The sequence below is a fragment of the Ovis canadensis genome, chromosome 15 (assembly GCF_042477335.2).
Source record: "Ovis canadensis isolate MfBH-ARS-UI-01 breed Bighorn chromosome 15, ARS-UI_OviCan_v2, whole genome shotgun sequence".
Taxonomy (NCBI): Eukaryota; Metazoa; Chordata; class Mammalia; order Artiodactyla; family Bovidae; genus Ovis; species Ovis canadensis.
In genome coordinates, this window is record NC_091259.1 from 15,441,371 (window position 1) to 15,459,274 (window position 17,904).

Here is a 17,904-nt window from a genome sequence, read left to right on the forward strand (position 1 = left end):
ATCAATGAATACCTTATAACCCTTATTAGATTTCATTGGACTGGATAACACTCAGCTAAATCCAACTACACATATCATGAGCTTTTTCAACCAACTGAATTTTAAAAACTCATCTATACTGTTTTTTTCTATTTCTGTGTTAAGTACGTTGAAACTTGTCTGGGTCAAGTAGATTTTACTTTATCCTCAGTTCAATTCAGTTCAGTCGCTCAGTCATGTCCGACTCTTTGCGACTAATTATAAAAGACTGAGACTACTACTACAAAGAATTGAATTCAAAGAAAATACTAAGAGTTTTGTTAGTTAATAACATCAGGTACCTAGCCCTGATGAGTGCTTTTGACATGTAAAGCAAGCAAACTGAACACCTTTATCAAATCTAGGCATTATAATGTATATATGCCAATAAACTACATCCTCAAAAGGGTTATAATAAGGGTGGTGCTAATGACAGAATGCTGATTTTCCTGTAATTTTAGCTTTCTCTCATTTTCCAAGGCCTAGCCCTATTACTTTCTAATCAGGTGTAATTATTATTTTTTTTTTTTTTTACTGATTTCTTTTATACTATTTACTCTGAGTTGTAGCTGAATTTTTGATTCTCTTGGTTAAGGTGACATTTGGTAACCTTAGTAACTATGGTTACACACTTGACTCATAACTTTGTCTCTGTCTCCATTTGGCTTCTGGTCCCTACCTGAGAACATGTATAGGTTATATTTCATCTTTCTCTCTCATGTTTACTTACTTTTGGCTTCTCCTTAATAAAATATGATCTATATTTATTTATGAAGTAATATGGTTGTTAAAGTTAAGTTAGAAAGTTAAGTCGCTCAGTTGTGTCTAACTCTTTGTGACCCCATGGACTGTAGCCCACCAGGCTTCTCCATCCATGGGATTCTCCAGGCAAGAATAATGGAGTGGGTTGCCATTTCCTTCTCCAGGAGATCTTCCCAACCCAGGGATGAAACCCAGGTCTCCTGCATTGCAGGCAGATGCTTTAACCTCTGAGCCACCAGGGAAGCCCCATATATGGTTATGTGTACATAATTTCACCATGAAGAAAATGGACACGAGGTACTAAAAGATTTGGCATATTTCCTAATGAATAAATTAAAAGCATAAAAATATTGAAATAAAATATAATTCAGGAAGTACTAAATAGGAATTGAAATATAGAAAGATTTTAGTAAAAATTCTTTTTAGATACTGCAAATATGGATTTGAAACAATATGGTAAACTGATCATATCAGATCGGAAATAAAATACTTCCAGAATGGCAGCAAATATATCATTCACATGTTTTCTTGCTATTCATCAAACACCTGGTCAATATGAAGTGTATGCTGAATGAGTTCAGCTACACAGGAAAGCTTTAAACTTTGTCTCCTTGAGAAATCAAAACTAGCAAATTTCAAGACTAGTTTTTGTGTCTCAATCTACCTTAAAGAAACTTTGGGCATTGAAACCACACCACCTTGAATACATGTGTCCAGCAGAGTTTCTAAGATGGTAAGAGAGGTTCTTAAGGATGTGTGAAGCCCCTTAGAGGACTGTTTTATTCCTTAAAGGTATAGTAAACATCAATTCCATCTAAAGAACTCCTGTGATGATACTGACATTTATTTAAAAGCTTTTATGACTTTTCTTAAACTGCTTCGAAGCTTGAAACCAAAACTGTCCATTAGCCATTATTACAATAACCCCTAATCTGATCTCTTGTGCTTCCTCATATGATAGCATCATCAGCAAAGGGTTAAAATTATCCAGTATTCTTACCACATTTAGTGAGGCGGTGACTCGTTATCCATTCCTTATTGAATTAGCACAACATTCCCACAGATATGAAGCTAAAGAATTATATTTGGAATTTCTGGTTTTATCTCTCAGTCCAATCAAGCTTTTAGGTTTTAGGCTGTAAAGGGCAGCAGAGTCATAACTATGTCTCTGTTCCATGAGATCAGGCTATGTGCCTTATTTTCTCACATCTATGCTTCTCGTGTGTAATACAGTGCATGCAACACATAAAAAAGGAACTAAACAAATAATTATTGGATGAGTAAATGACTGAAGGCTCATTCAGCCAGCTACAATGACCTAACTAAATGAGACTTCATGAAGCATCTGGCTTATACTTCAGGCAATAAATTTGCTAGATTGAAAAATTATAACTAAGAATGTAAAAGGAACACTTTTTCTCTAAGGCTTTTCTTCTTTCCCACTGACTCTTAATAATCTTTCAAGACCTTTCAATGTGTCTTCCTCTCCAGGAATTTGTTGGCCCTTTCTTTAGGCTAGGCTGAGAGCTGATCTCCTATATGAATATAACTCATGGTGTGACAAGAAATTAAAAGTATTATTTAGAAAGAACAGTGAGAGAGTGACAAGAGCTGAAGCTGAAAAGTTAGGAGGGAGCCAAACACTGAAGGTCCCAGTGCTGATGGGCTGAAAGACCACCCTGTGGGTGATATAAAGCCATTGAAAGGATTTATCAAGTAGTAGCACTGACACATTTTAATTGAAGATGAATCATTTTGAAAAACGGTGATGGTGGGGGTGAGAAACAAGATTGGATACAGAGATTATCTCGAGAGGCTAGGTAAAAGATGACAAGCACCTGAATAGAACAGGGGTGAGGAGAGAAAACAGATTGACTAACTATCCAGAGGATAAAATCAATAGGACTTGATATTGGTTTATATATAGGGAAGAGATAGGGATCATTCTCATTCACTAATTGAAGTATTTATTGACTATATCTTATATTCCACGTACTGTATTTAGGTAGGAGAGACAGGATGAAAAATGGGTACTACTAATACCCTCAGGGGGATTAGTCCAGTGAAAGAGTTGATTTGAACAAGAGAGTGGATCTTGATGACTTCCAAGTTCCTGGCTTAGAATGGATAGATGATAGTGCCATTAACTGTAAAAGAAAATACAGGAGGAGCAGAGAGGAAAACAAGATATAAAATATGAAGAAATCAATTACAAGGCAACTTATAAGTAATGTAATATAAATTACTAATAAGATGACAGAATCTCATTTCTTTAAAATTAGTGTTTGAGACTAAATAATCTCCTAAAGCTAAACTTTTATTATTCTATATTCTTTTTCAGTTTTTTTTTACTTTTTATTTTATATTTAAGTATAACCGATTATCAATTTTGTGTTAGTTTCAGCTGCCCAACAAAGTGATTCAATTATACACATACATGTATCCAGTCTCAAGTTTTCCCAACTAGGTTGTCACATAATATTGAGCAGACTTCTCTGTGCTATACAGTAGGTCTTTATTTGTAGAAAAAAAATCAGCAACTAAAGCTTCTAATTAGCAGAAAAAAGTAATTTTTTATTTTTAAAACAACTCTTAGTTTCTTAAATAGAATAATTTCTAGGAAAGTCATCTTAAATATTGAGCTCCCTCTAGTAAATTTAAGTTGTGATCTGCCTTGCCAGATGTAGAGCTTCACAAATATTTTCAGAAATTAAACTTTTCTTTAGCTGCTTCTGAACATGGAGGGAGCACAAGACAAAGAAGTGATTAAGGTGGAAGGCACTGAACATGACTGAGTAGGGAAAGTGGGAACAAGTTCAGAAATTTAAATTAAAATGGATTTGCTAGGAAACAAGAGCACATGGGCAACAACAAACAATAAAACAGAATGACCCTGAGGTGGCCTGTTGGTAGAGGGCTCTGAAATGTAGACTGAAAAATTCATACTTGGTTTAAATAAAAGGAAGTATTTCTCATAAAGTGGTGTTATCAAGTGAAAGTGAAAGTGTTAGTCACTAGTTGTTGTCCAACTCTTTGCGACCCCATGGACTCCAGGCTCCTCTGTTCATGGGATTCTCCAGGCAAGAATAACTGAAGTGGGTTGCCATCCCCTCCTCCAGGAGGTCTTCCCAACCCAGAGGTCAAACCCCAGTCTCCTGCATTGCAGGCAGATTCTTTACTATCTAAGCCACCTGGGAGAATGACCTAAACATAATGTTTTTTAAAAAAGAAATTATCATGGCAATTTTATGGAGGATAGAGTAAAATTAGAAAGAGTGGAGGCAGGGACACCAAGGCTGTGATATGAGCAATTACATGACCCAACAGTACAACAGAGACAGGTTCAGTGACTCATTCCACACAGGAAATATCAGCTAGGAAAAAAAAAAAAAGTAACTTTTTCCAGAAGAGTGCTTTCCTTTTATAGAAGGATTACTGTGAGGTTATTTGGGAAATGTTACACTTCAGAAATGAATAGGAAAATCTTGGCATGTTGCAATTAACATGAACAATTTCAGTAATCTCAGCTCTAGGAAGTGGCACACTTTGGAGGGAGGAACAAATGATAAACCTTAGATCTGAAAGTACTGGGAGTATAAAAGACTTAGTAAGAGCAGCTGGAATGACGTCACTTTAGCTGCATATGTGTTGCGGAATCATCAGAAAATTATGATTACATTATTGACCCAGTCATTTATTGCATCAAGAAATGCTAGGTTTTCCAGATTACTAACAAACGAAATGGGAACAAAAGCACAAAGCAGGCTCTATAAATGATAATATATACTTCAATGGCAAAATGTCAAGACACTGAAGATTATGAGGTTAAGTCAAAGCAAATTTCTCATTTCGTTCAATTATGCTTGTTGAAAAATAAATGGTGTTCTGGAGCAAATACATTTTTCAGAAATATGCATAAAGTCAATTTAAATATGATTTGGATGCTCAATGTTAAAATTACTGTAGTCAGATAAATTTCCTTTTAAAAATGTCAACACTTCCTTAATGGCACACAAGAGAGTATGGATGATTTACAAGGTATCTGCATGGATTCTGGTTAGCGTTTTTAGAACAAGAGCAAATAAAGCCATGTTGACATTAGCTGTGTTGTTAATGATACAAACAAGGCAGAAGTAAAACAGTTCTGTTGGCCTCAGCCCAGACAGATTCTCTGTTAGCCAAATTTATAAAGTGTACAACAGATGGCAAGATAAAAATGTTTTTTTTTTATTTTCAGTAATATGATCATATAAAAATATATGTTGTGGCAACAAGTAGAAAAATACCTGCTTCGTGTGTATGTTTACACAGATATCACTTAGTATACAAAGTGTGACATGCAGAGATTTTAAAATGAAAGGATTCCAAGTAAATTAATAAATTCAAAATGTAATATAGACAAATATTCTCTTGTAACTATGAAGAAACATGTCATAATCACCCTGTTGGGTGTCTGGCATTATATCAAACAGTTCTGATACAGATACTAATCTTAAGACTGTTTAATAAAGATATAAAAATACATTACATAAACAAAATATAAAATATATAACTATAATCACACATTGGTGGAAGTGTTGGATCAAATGATGCTGGTAGACTAGAGCTGTGGCCCCCAAATGCCAAGGCTGGGCTGACTGCATAGTCATGTGGGAAACATTTTAAAAGTCCAGATTCCTTGGCCCTGTCCTGGATTCAATAGGTTTGAAGAGGGGCATGGAAATATGGAATTTTTAAAACTCCTCTTCATTTTTGTGTTCAGTCATGCCTGTGAGTCACAGAACTAGAGAACCTACGGAGTAAAGGCTTATTGGAAGAGGTGGGCCTTGGCTTACACAATAGTTTATCAAACACCCTTTACTGAATAGTAGCTATTTCCCAGGCACTAGGAATACAAAATCAAAAGTAAACCAACTATTAGGGAAGTTGTGATAATTCAGTTAAAAGTGGTATATACAAGATGCCAGGGAGCTCATGAAAGAAATATTTATATCAAGGAGGATGCTCAGAATCACTTTTATGGAAGAAGTGAGGCTGCAGTTAAAGCTTGTATGACAGAGAGAAGGATTTAGAGAAAAGAGGTAAAGATAATAGAACAGCAAGTATGAGGAGAGGAATATCAAAAAGAAAGCTTAGTTGAAAAGACATTTATTAAAATTAATAGCTTCTAAATATTCAACAGTTTAAAGATACAAATGATTTAACCATAATTCAAGTACATTTCCCAAATGAATACACATCTATTTTCATAATGGAGTAGTCCCCAGAATATGTTAATGCCGTTTTTGTCTTTCCTATTGTTTTGAAAATACAAGGAATGGATGTTTTGAAAATACAGGGAATGAAAGATATAGTATCAGGATCTCAATCTGATATTTACCATTTAATAAATACATGTCCTTGAGAAAAACATCTGCCCTTTCAAAGACCCAATTTCTACTTTTCAAAAAATATTACTTCATGTTTTTTATTAGAATTTAAGTGAAAACTGCACTGATTATTTTCCTCTCCAGGGCCACTTCTGTTCCTGGTCTAATAAGCTTGTGGTGCTACCAATTGTTCAAACCAGAAACCTTGCTTATTGTTGACTATTCCCCCAGGGCCACCAACCCCACGAGGCACCTTTGTGTAATTTAGGAAAGCTTCCTCCTTCCTCCTGGCAGACACAGGCCTTGCCAGGGAAAACACTCAGGTGAGCTGTGCTCAAATTAGTCTTCAGCATCCACTTATTTCCTGAGCAGTTACCCTGTGCAAGGCAACACCTGCAGAACTGAGAACAGAATTTCTGTTTTCCTTTGCCTCAATGTCACATCCCACGACTCCTCCAGGTACTATTATTATTGTTTTTCTTTTTTTTTTAATTAATCAATTTATTTTAATTGGAGGCTAATTACTTTACAATATTGTAGTGGTTTTTGCCATACACTGACATGAATCAACCATGAGTGTACATGTGTTCCCCATCCTAAACACCCCTCCCACCTCCCTCCTCATCCCATCCCTCAGGGTCCTTTGAACCTATATACTTCTTGCCACCCCCCAAAGCTCCTCTTCTTCAAACTACTCATCCCTATAACATGGATGATTTTTAGCAGCCTCTTCACTACATTTGGTATAACTTCCTCCATAATCTAACATGCAGCAAAAATTTAACTTTTCAAATACAAATATCAATCACCTATCAATGTCTCTACTGAAAACCTGTCCTGGCAATGGCTTTCTATTACCCTAGAAAAAAGTATATAGAGTACTTCATGGGTACCGCTTCACAGAAATACAAAGTCTTTCATGAGTGATTAGTTTTCTTCTTACTTCTCTGGACTCTTTTATCCTCACTCCACACCGATTGCAGTGCCTCATGAAAATTGTTCTGATTCCTCTGATTCTTTGTGGATACTGTTTGTTTTCTGGAACTTTCAATCACCTCTTTTTTAAAAAAACATGCACTAAAATACAGTTGATACACAACATTATTTTAGTTTCAGATATACTACATAGTGGTTTGGTATTTACATACATAAATGAAATGATCAGCACAATAAGTCTAGAAACTATGCATCCTCATATAAAGTTATTACAATCTTACTGATTAAATTTCTGACACTGTATATTATATCCCATGGCTTATTTATAACTGCACGTTTGTAACCCTTAATCTCCTTCACCTATTTTGCCCACTCCCACTCTCTGGCAACCACCACTCTATATCTATGAGCCTGTTTTCATTTGCTTGGTTTGTTTTTTAGATTCTACATATGAGATGATGCAGTATGCTTTTCACTGTCTGACTTATTTCACTTAGCATAATATCTGCTAGATTCATCCATATTATTACAAATGGCAAGATTTCACTTATTTTTAATACCTGTAATAGTTATATATATAATGTCAGTAATAGTTATGTATAACTATTATTGTGCTGTGCTTAGTCATTCAATCATGTCTGACTCTTTGCAACCCCATGGACTCTAGCCTGCCAGGCTCCTCTGTCCATGAGTATTCTCTAGGCAAAAATACTGGAGTGGGTAGCCATGCCCTTCTCCAGGGGATCTTCCCAACCCAGGGATTGAACACAGGTATCCCACATTGCAGGTGGATTTTTTTTTATCATCTGAGCCTCCAGGGCAGCCCAATAATACTGGAGTCGGTAGCCTTTCCCTTCTCCAGTGAATCTTCCCAATCCAGGGACTGAATCCAGGTATCCCACATTGCAGGTGGATTTTTTACCATCTGAGCCACCAGGGGAGCCCAAGAATACTGGAGTGAGTAGCCTATCCCTATTCCAGGGGAACTTCCCAACCCAGGAATTGAACCAGGGTCTCCTGCATTGCAGGCAGATTCTTGACCAGCTGAGCTACCCAGGAAGCCATATATATACATATGTATATATATATATATATGTGTGTGTGTGTGTGTGTGTATGTATATATGCATATATACATACACACATACACTTTATCCAGTTGTCTATTGATAGATATGTAGGTTGCTTCCATATCTTGACAATTCTAAATAATGCTGCTGCTGCTAAGTCGCTTCAGTCGTGTCTGACTCTGTGCAACCCCATAGATGGCAGCCCACCAGGCTCCTCCATCCCTGTGGTTCTCCAGGCAAGAATACTGGAGTGAGTTGCCATTTTCTTCCCCAAAATATTGCTGCATGTACATTCAAATATATATTTTTGAATTGTGTTTCATTTTCCTTGAGTAAACACCCAGAAGTAAAATTGCTGGATCCTATATTTCTACTTTTAACTTTTTGAGGAAACTCCATACTGTTACCCATACAGTTGCATCAACTTACAATCTCACCAACAGTGCGCAAATGTTTTCTCTTCATCCTTTTTCATTATCACCAATGTCTTGACCAATTTTATGACAGCTATTCTGCCAGGTGTTAAATGATATCTCATTGTGACTTTGACTTGCAATTCCTTGATGATTGGTCATTTTTAGCACCTTTTCATGTGTTAGATGCCCATCTGTATGTCTCCTTTGGGGTAATGTCTATTAGGTCCTCTTTTCATTTTCTAATCAAATTATTTGTTTTGATGGTGAGTTGTATGAGTTCTTTATATGTATATATGATATTAATCCTTTATTTGTAAATATTTTCTCTCATTCATTAGTTTGCCATTTCTTGACAGTTTTGTTGACAGTTTCCTTTGATGCGCAAAAGCTTTTAAGTTTGATGTATTCCCACTTATTTTTGTTTTAGTTTCCCATGTCTGGGGAAGACAGATTTAAAAATATATATATTACTAAGACTAATATCTAAGCATAATGCCTATGTTTTTTTCTGGGAATAGTATGGGTTTGCATCTTATATTTAGTCTTTAACCATTTTGAGTTTGTTTTTGGATATAGTGTGAGAAAGTATCCCAGTTTGATTCTTTTGCATTTAGTAGTTCAGCCTTTCCAACATTATTTATTGAAGAGGCTGTCTTTTATACACTGTATATTCTTGCCTCCTTTGCTGCAAATTAATTGACCATATAAGTGTCGATTTATTTCTCAGCTCCCTATTCTCTTCTACTGATCTTTGTGTCTCATTTTGTACCAGTACAATACTGTTTTCATTTCTGTAGTTTTGTAGTATAGTTTGCAAGCAGGGAGCATGATGTCACCAGCTTTGTTCTTTCTCAATATTTCTTTGCTTAATTTGAGTCTTTTGTGGTTCCATACAAATTTTGGGCTCATTCTAGTCTGTGAAAAATAATTTGGTATCTTGATAGGAATTATATAGATTGCTTTGATTACTATGGTCACTCTAACAATATTAATTCTTCCAAACATGAGCTAAGTACATTTTTCCATGTTTGTATATTCTTCAGTTTTTTTCATCAGTGTCTTATAGTTTTCATAATACAACTCTTTTAACTCCTTTAGGTTTTACCTAGGTATTTTATTCTTTTTAGTACAATTTTAAATGTGATTGCTTTCTTCATTTCTCTATCTGATAGATTGTTATTAGTATACAGAAACACAACAGATTTCTGTATATGAGTTTTGTATTATGTAATTTCACTGAATTAATGTATTAATTTTAACAGATTTTTGGCAGAAGGTATAGAATTTTTTGTATATACTATCATGTCACTTTCAAACAGTGACAGTTTTGTTTCTCCCTTTCCAAGCTGGATTTCTATTATTGGTTTTTCATATTTGATGCTATAGTTAGAACTTGAAATACTACATGGAATAAAGTAGAACAAAAAGCCAGCTATGGACTAAAAGAAAATATTTGCAAATGATGTGATTGACAAGGGCTTGATTGCCAATATATATTAGCAGCTCATATTATTCAACAACAAAAGAACAAACAACTCAACTGGTCATAGTAATTTTTTATGATCTTTAGAATTGCTGTGGTGTTGGTTGTAACTTTTCTTTCCTTTATGATTTTATGTATTTAGGCCTTTCTTTTTTTTTTTTCCTGGATGAGTCTGGCTAAAGTTTTCTCAGTTTTGTTTATCTTTCAAAAAACTGCTTTTAGTTTCATTGTGTTTTTTTTCCCCTATTGCTTTTAACTTCTTTTCAAACTGATTTATTATTTTCTGTCTTCTGCTAACTTTAGGCTTTATTTGTTCTTCCTTTTCTAGTTCTTTTAAATGTAGGGTCAAATTGTTTATTTAGGATTCTTCTTGTTTCCTGGGGTAGACTTGTATTTCTGTGACTGTCATTCATAGAACTGTTTTTTGTGCATTCCATAGGTTTTGGAAAGAGATATTTCCTTTTTCACTTATGTCAAGGTATATTTTTTGTTTCCTCTGATTGCTTTAGTGACCTCTGATTTCTGATTTAGTGACCTCTGATTTTCATTCCTCTGATTTGTTTAGCTGTTTACTAGCATGTTGTTTAGACTCCATGTGCTTGAAATTTTTTCTAGTTTTTTTTTTTTTCAGAGGTGATTTTAAGTTTCACATACTTGTGGTCAAAAATGACACTTGCTATGATTTCAGTTTTCTAAAATTTATTGAGACATGTTTTGTGACTGAGTATGTGATTATTCTGGAAAATGTTCCATGTGCACTCAAGAGGAATGTATAAACTACTGTTTTAGGATCGAATGTTTCTAGCTATCTGTTAAGTCTACTGATCTAATATGTCATTTAAGGTCACTGCTTCATTATTGATTTTCTGTCTGGGTGATCTATCCATTGACGGAAGTGTGGTGTTAGGGTCTCCTCAGTTCAGTTCAGTTCAGTTGCTCAGTAGTGTCTGACTCTTTGTGACTCCATGAATCACAGCACGCCAGGCCTCCCTGTCCATCACCAACTCCCGGAGTTCACTCAGACTCATGTCCATCGAGTCAGTGATGCCATTCAGCCATCTCATTCTCTGTCATCACCTTCTCCTCCTGCCCCCAATCCCTCCCAGCATCAAAGTCTTTTCCAATGAGTCAACTCTTCACATGAATTGGCCAAAGTATTGGAGTTTCAGCTTTAGCATCAGTCCTTCCAAAGAACACCCAGGACTGATCTCCTTTAGAATGGACTGGTTGGATCTCCTTGCAGTCCAAGGGACTCTCAAGAGTATTCTCCAACACCACAGTTCAAAAGCTTCAATTATTCAGCACTCAGCTTTCTTCACAGTCCAAGTCTCACATCCATACATGACCACTGGAAAAACCACAGCCTTGACTAGATGGACCTTTGTTGGCAAAGTAATGTCTCTGCTTTTTAACATGCTATCTAGGTGGGTCATAACTCTCCTTCTAAGAAGTAAGCATCTTTTAATTTTAAGGCTGCAATCACCATCTGCAGTGATTTTGGAGCCCAAAAAAATAAAGTCTGACACTGTTTCCACTGTTTCCACATCTATTTCCCGTGAAGTGATAGAACCAGATGCAATGATCTTCGTTTTCTGAATGTTGAGCTTTAAGCCAACTTTTTCACTCTTCTTTCACTTTCATCAAGAAGATTTGTAGTTCCTCTTCACTTACTGCCATAAGGGTGACATCATAAGGGTGATGTCATCTGCATATCTGAGATTATTGACATTTCTCTTGGCAATCTTGATTCCAGTTTATGCTTCTTCCAGCCCAGCGTTTGTCATGATGGACTCTGCATATAAGTTAAATAAGTGGGGTGACAATATACAGACTCAGTATACTCCTTTTCCTATTTGGAACCAGTCTGTTGTTCCATGCCCAGTTCCAACTGTTGCTTCATGACCTGCATATAGGTTTCTCAAGAGGCAGATAAGGTGGTCTGGTATTTCCAACTTGAAGAATTTTCCACAGTTTGCTGTGATCCACACAAAGGCTTTGACATAGTCAACAAAGCAGAAATAGATGGTTTTCTGAAACTCTCTTGCTTTTTCCATGATGCAGTGGATGTTGGCAATTTGCTCGCTGGTTCCTCTGCCTTTTTCAAATCCAGGTTGAACATCTGGAAGTTCAAAGTCCACGTATTGCTGAAGCGTGACTTGGAGAATTTTGAGCATCACTTTACTAGTGTGTGAGAAGAGTGCAATTGTGCAGTAGTTTGAGCATTCTTTGGCATTGCCTTTCTTTGGGATTGGAATGAAAACTGACCTTTTCCAGTCCTGAGGCCACTGCTGAGTTTTCCAAATTTGCCAGCATATTGAGTGCAGCACTTTCACAGCATCATCTTTCAGGATTTGAAATAGCTCTACTGGAATTCCATCACCTCCACTAGCTTTGTTCATAGTGATGCTTTCTAAGGTCCACTTGACTTCACATTCCAGGATGTTTGGCTCTAGGTGAGTGATCAAACCATCGTGATTATCTGGGTTGTGAAGATCTTTTTTGTACAGTTCTTCTGTGTATTCTTGCCACCTCTCCTTAATCTCTTCTGCTTCTGTTAGGTCCAGACCATTTCTGTCCTTTATTGAGCCCATCTTTGCATGAAACATTCCCTTGGTATGTCTAATTTTCATGAAGAGATCTCTAGTCTTTCCCATTCTGTTGTTTTCTTCTATTTCTTTGCATTGATCACTGAGGAAGGCTTTCTTATCTTTCCTTGCTATTCTTTGGAACTCTGCATTCAGATGGTTATATGTCTCCTTTTCTGCTTTGCTTTTCACGTCTCTTCTTTTCACAGCTATTTGTAAGGCCTCCCCCAGACAGCCATTTTGCTTTTTTGCATTTCTTTCCCATGGGGATGATCTTGATCCCTGTCTCCTGTACAATGTCACGAACCTCATTCCATAGTTCATCAGGCACTCTGTCTATCAGCTCTAGTCCCTTAAATCTATTTCTCACTTCCACTGTATAATCATAAGGGATTTGATTTACGTCATACTTGCTGGATCATGGAAAAAGCAAGAGAGTTCCAGAAAAACATCTATTTCTGCTTTATTGACTATGCCAAAGCCTTTGACTGTGTGGATCACAATAAACTGTGGAAAATTCTGAGAGAGATGGGAATATCAGATCACCTGACCTGCCTCTTGAGAAATCTGTATGCAGGTCAGGAAGAAACAGTTAGAACTGGACATGGAACAACAGACTGGTTCCAAATAGGAAAAGGAGTGGTCAAGGCTGTATATTGCCACCCTGCTTATTTAACTTCTATGCAGAGTACATCATGAGAAACGATGGACTGGAAGAAACACAAGCTGGAATCAAGATTGCTGGGAGAAATATCAATACTCTCAGATATGCAGATGACACCACCCTTATGACACCACCCTTGTGGCAGAAAGTGAAGAGGAACTAAAAAGCCTCTTGATGAAAGTGAAAGAAGAGAGTGAAAAAGTTGGCTTAAAGCTCAACATTCAGAAAACGAAGATCATGGCATCAGGTCCCATCATTTGGTGGGAAATAGATGTGGAAACCGTGGAAACAGTGTCAGACTTTATTTTTTTGGGCTCCAAAATCACTGCAGATGGTGACTGCAGTCATGAAATTAAAAGATGCTTACTCCTTGGAAGAAAATTATGACCAACCTAGATAGCATATTCAAAAGCAGAGACATTACTTTGCTGACTAAGGTCCGTCTAGTCAAGGCTATGGTTTTTCCAGTGGTCATGTATAGATGTGAGAATTGGACTGTGAAGAAGGCTGAGCGCCAAAGAATTGCTGCTTTTGAACTGTGGTGTTGGAGAAGACTCTTGAGAGTCCCTTGGACTGCAAGGAAATCCAACCAGTCCATTCTGAAGGAGATCAGCCCTGGGATTTCTTTGGAAGGAATGATGCTAAAACTGAAATTCCAGTACTTTGGCCACCTCATGTGAAGAGTTGACTCACTGGAAAAGATTCTGATGTTGGGAGGGATTGGCCGCAGGAGGAGAAGGTGATGACAGATGATGAGATGGCTGGACGGCATCATTGACTCAATGGACGTGAGTCTGAGTGAACTCCGGGAGTTGGTGATGGACAGGGAGGCCTGGCGTGCTGCAATTCATGGGGTCGCAAAGAGTCGGACACGACTGAGCGACTGAACTGACTGAACTGAACTGAGTGGTCTAGTATTTTTCCCTAATTTTTTCCATTTAAGTCTGAATTTGGCAATAAGGAGATCATGATCTGAGCCAAAGTCAGCTCCCGGTCTTGTATTTGCTGACTCTATAGAGCTTCTCCATCTTTGGCTGCAAAGAATATAATCAGTCTGATTTCAGTGTTGACCATCTGGTGATGTCCATGTGTAGAGTCTTCTCTTGTGTTGTTGGACTCTTATTGTATTGTTCTCAATTTCTCTCTTTAACATCTTCTGCTCTTTACCTTATACATTTAGGCACTCTTATGTTAGATGCATGAATTTACTTGGTGGCTCAGATGCTAAAGAATCTGCCTGTAATGCAGGAGACTTGGATTTGATCCTTGGTCCAGGAAGATCCCTTGGAGAAGGGATTGGCTACCGACTCCATTATTCTTGCTTGGGAAATCCCATGAACAGAGGCGCCTGGTGGGCTACAGTTCATGGGATTGCGAAGAATCAGACACAACTGAGCAACTAATACACACACATATTATATGCATATGTGTTAATTAATGTTATATTCTCTCTTCTTGTATGCATATCTTTATCATTTTCTAATGCCTTTCTCTTTTTATAGACTTTATTTTAAAGTCTACTTTCTCGGATATGAATATTGCTTGCATTTACATGAAATAACTTTTTCCAACTCCTGACTTTCAGTCTGTGTGTGTCTCTAGTTCTGAAGTAACTTTCTTATAAGCAGCGTTTAGATGAATTCTGCTATTTTTTAAATCCAATCAGCCATTCCATGTCTTTTTTTCATGCACGCAGTCCATTGACAATGAAAGTGTAAATGTATGTACTTATTGTCATTTTCTTATTTTCTGGTTGTTTTGTATTTTTTCTTTGTTCTCACATTTTTCTTTTATTTTCTTCCCTTGCAATTTGATAATTTTCTTTAGTGGTATGTTTCTGTTCATTTCTTTAGGTTTTTGTGTATCTGTTGTAGGTTTCTGGTTCGTGGTTATGGTGGAATTATAACAGGTATACCATACATGTTGACCTATAACTACTTGTTTTAAACTGATAGACATTTAAGATCAAACACATTGTACAAAGATGTATATTTTTTACTCTCCTCACCTCACTTTGTGCTTTTGATGTCATATTTTATATCTTCATATTTATCCCTTAATGGTTTCTTGTAGTTATAGATTCCATATATATTTGCCTTTACTAGTGGGAATTCTCCTTTCCTATAAATTCTTCTTATTGTACCTCTTTGTTTCCCCTTAGATAAGCCCCATTAACATTACTCTTATGGTTGGTTTAGTGTTGATGAACTCTTTTAGTTTTTGTTTTGTCTTAGAAGTTCTTGATTGCTTCTTCAATTATAAATGATAACCTTGCTGGGAAGAATGTCCCACATTACAAAATTTTCCCTTTCAGTACTTTACCTAAAGTTCTTATGCAACTAATTTTTTACAAAATTTACTTTTTGAAGTAGAGTTGATGCTGTGTTCATTTCTTCTGTACAGCCAAGTGATTATTATATACATATTGATATATGTTCTTTCTCTTATCTTTTCCATTGATAAAAATATCATAGGATACAGAATATATTTCTTGTGCTATACAGAAGTTTGTTGTCCATCCATTCTATATTAAAAATTACAGCTTGCATCTGCTAATGCCAAACTCCCAGTTCTTCCTTCCATCTCCCTCCCTTTGGAAATTACAAGCCTATGTATCTCCTTCTGTTTTATAGGTATGTCCATTTTTGTTATATTTTAGATTCCACATGTAAATGATATCAAATGGTATTTGTTTTTCTCTTTCTGATCACTTTAGTTTTCTTCCCACCGTGGCTGCAGCAATTTAAATTCCTACCAACAATATAGGAAGGATTCCTTTCTCCACACCCTCCACAGCATTTGTTATTGGTAGACATTTTAATGATGGTCATTCCAACTCGTGTGAAGTGGTACCACATAGTAATATTGATTTGCAATTCTCTAACAATTAGTAATGATGAGCATTTCTTCATGTTCTTATTGGCCATCTGTATATCTTCTTTGGAGAAATGTCTATTTAGGTCTTATGCCTGTTTTTTGACTGGGGTTTTTTTTTTGTTGTTGTTGTTACTAAATTATATGAGCTATTTGTATATTTTGGAAATCATAAGTTGTCTCTTTACTTGTGGTTTCCTTTGCTATGCAAAAGCTAACAAATTAGATTAGGTCTATTTGTTTATTTTTACTTTCATTTATTTTCCCTTGGGAAAGTAACCTTACAAAACATTGCTATGATTTATATCAGAGAATAGTTTGCATATGTTCTTTTCTAGGAGCTTTATGTTGTCATGTCTTATATTTAAGTCTTAAAGTCATTTTGAGTTTACTTTTGTATACAGTGTGAGGGTGTGCTCTAAATTCACTGGTGTACATGCAGCTGTCCAACTTTCCCAGCACCACTGGTTAAAGAGACTATCTTTTCCCCATTGTATTCAGTCAGCCACAATGTTCATTTGGGTCATTCTGTAGCATATCACAGAAAAACCTGAATGAACTTTTTAGCCAACACAATATGTTATGCCCTTCTTTGTCAAAAACTAATTGACCATAAGTGAATGGGATTATTTCTGGACACTATTCTGTTTCATTGATCTATGTGTCTATTTTTGTGCCAGTATCATGCTGTTTTAATTATTTTAGATTTGTTCAGTTAAGTTCCGTTCAGTCGCTCAGTCATGTCTGACTCTTTGTGACCCTATAAATTGCAGCACGCCAGGCCTCCCTGTCCATCACCAACTCCCGGAGTTCACTCAGACTCACGTCCATCGAGTCCGTGATGCCATCCAGCCATCTCATCCTGGGTCGTCCACTTCTCCTCCTGCCCCCAATCCCTCCCAACATCAGAATCTTTTCCAGTGAGTCAACTCTTCACATGAGGTTGGCAAAGTACTGGAGTTTCAGCTTTAGCATCATTCCTTCCAAAGAAATCCCAGGGCTGATCTCCTTCAGAATGGACTGGTTGGATCTCCTTGCAGTCCAAGGGACTCTCAAGAGTCTTCTCCAACACCACAGTTCAAAAGCAGCAATTCTTCGGCACTCAGCCTTCTTCACAGTCCAACTCTCACATCCATACATGACTACTGGAATAAACCATAGCCTTGACTAGATGGACCTTAGTCAGCAATGTCTCTGCTTTTGAATATGCTATCTAGGTTGGTCATAACTTTTCTTCCAAGGAATCTTTTAATTTCATGACTGCAGTCACCATCTGCAGTGATTTTAGAGCACAAAAAAATAAGTCTGACACTGTTTCCACTATTTCCCCATCTATTTCGCATGAAGTGATGGGACCAGATGCCATGATCTTCGTTTTCTGAATGTTGAGCTTTAAGCCAACTTTTTCACTCTCTTCTTTCACTTTCATCAAGAGGCTTTTTAGTTCCTCTCCACTTTCTGCCACAAGGGTGGTGTCATCTGCATATCTGAGGTTACTGATGTTTCTCCCGGCAATCTTGATTCTGGCTTTTGTTTCTTCCAGTCCAGCATTTATCATGATGTACTCTGCATATAAGTTAAATAAGCAGGGTGACAATATACAGCCTTGACCACTCCTTTTCCTATTTGGAAACAGTCTGTTGTTCCATGTCAGGGTCTAACTGTTTCTTCCTGACCTGCATACAGATTTCTCAAGAGGCAGGTCAGGTGATCTGGTATTCCCATCTC